Raw genomic sequence first — 2,074 nt, 5'->3', positions numbered from 1 at the left:
CCTTTCCGAGACTTACATCTAGGAAAGGTAGTCTTAGCCACTCTCAACCTCGTTAGTGAGCCTTAGCACTGAACTTCGTTCGAATACATCCTTATGCCGCAGCAGTGCTCAATATCAGGTTCCTGCAGGAACATGTCTCCTACATATCTACATTATACACGCTGCTTTAGACCCATGTCAACAAGGACTTTCTGCTCGATGATAATCATGTAAAAATTAGCAAATAAGACACCAAAGGGAGGGAGCCACAGCAACGCCGTCTAGTTGCTTATACATGCGCCCATCAGGACTGAGGAAGGGTGCCTACTGGGTACATGCTTCCAGTAGCTGCCTAAGTGTGCCTTCTGGGATGTCAAGGGGAAGTATAAGCTGGATTACGATAATCTCTGTCCATCATCACTCCAACAGTCTCGTCCACGGCCACACTGATGAACAGGAACGCCACATCAGCGAGGCTCTCACTCCTCATGCCCGCGACCCCCGCAAGAAGCCAACAAATTCCATTGGAGACCTAAGGCTTGTGGTACATATGGAGATAGTAAAGAGTTGAGTCGCTTAACCTGTCTGTAGGTGGGCGTAGGTGGGCTAATTATGGTTCGAGGTGGGTGTTAAGGTATGTGGGCCTTGACAGTTCCATATGCTTATCCAGGTGTGTTCGCTCCAGTAGCTTCCGGCAGGTAAAGTCCAAGTATTTTGGCATTGACACTTTCAACCAATCTGTTTATAGTCAGAAGTGTCGTATATTGTCTTAAGAAGTGTTGATTAGCCCCAGTATACAATAACATTGACTCAAACATGTGTTACAAAGAATCAAGTGGTATAGCCGGCTGCGACCCGCATGCTCCACTCGGCTACAGATTGAAATATTGTGCCCAGTTATGCAAATAGAGAATTGAGTCGACTAGCAACAGAGTTGAATTGGGCATCCGGTTTCCAATGAATAATCAGTGACGATTTGTGGTTCTTTGTAATTTGTCATTTGGTAACCGAGTGATCATATTATATATGCCACTAACTATTTACCCCACAGAAACACACGAGGGTTTAAGCCCACGCCAAGGACGTGGTAGAGTGAAGGATTAATTTATCATGTGCCATAATATCTTTATATTGATACAAATTATATTGAATTTATTCTAATTAATTAAAATCTTTATGGTGATATATTAGGCGGTCACTACAAGCACCCAGGGACGAGTCACAGTACAAGCACCCAGGGACGAGTCACACAACAAGCTCCCAGGGACGAGTCACAGTACAAGCACCCAGGGACGAGTCACACTACAAGCTCCCAGGGACGAGTCACACTACAAGCTCCCAGGGACGAGTCATACTACAAGTTCCCAGGGACGAGTCACACTACAAGCTCCCAGGGACGAGTCACACTACAAGCTCCCAGGGACGAGTCACACTACAAGCTCCCAGGGACGAGTCACACTACAAGCTCCCAGGGACGAGTCACACTACAAGAACCCAGGGACGAGTCACACTACAAGCTCCCAGGGACGAGTCATACTACAAGTTCCCAGGGACGAGTCACATTACAAGCTCCCAGGGACGAGTCACACTACAAGCTCCCAGGGACGAGTCATACTACAAGCACCCAGGGACGAGTCACACTACAAGCTCCAAGGGACGAGTCACACTACAAGCACCCAGGGACGAATCATACTACAAGCACCCAGGGACGAGTCACACCACAAGCTCCCAGGGACGAGTCATACTACAAGCACCCAGGGACGAGTCACACTACAAGCTCCCAGGGACGAGTCCCACTACAAGCTCCCAGGGACGAGTCACACTACAAGTTCCCAGGGACGAGTCACACTACAAGTTCCCAGGGATGAGTCACACTACAAGCTCCCAGGGACGAGTCAGACTACAAGCACCCAGGGACGAGTCACACTACAAGTTCCCAGGAACGAGTCATACTACAAGCACCCAGGGACGAGTCACACTACAAGTTCCCAGGGACGAGTCATACTACAAGCACCCAGGGACGAGTCACACAACAAGCACCCAGGGACGAGTCACACTACAAGCTCCCTGGGACGAGTCACACAACAAGCTCCCA

The sequence above is a fragment of the Procambarus clarkii genome, chromosome 5 (genome assembly GCF_040958095.1).
Source record: "Procambarus clarkii isolate CNS0578487 chromosome 5, FALCON_Pclarkii_2.0, whole genome shotgun sequence".
Taxonomy (NCBI): Eukaryota; Metazoa; Arthropoda; class Malacostraca; order Decapoda; family Cambaridae; genus Procambarus; species Procambarus clarkii.
Note: the sequence above shows the minus strand (reverse complement) of the source record.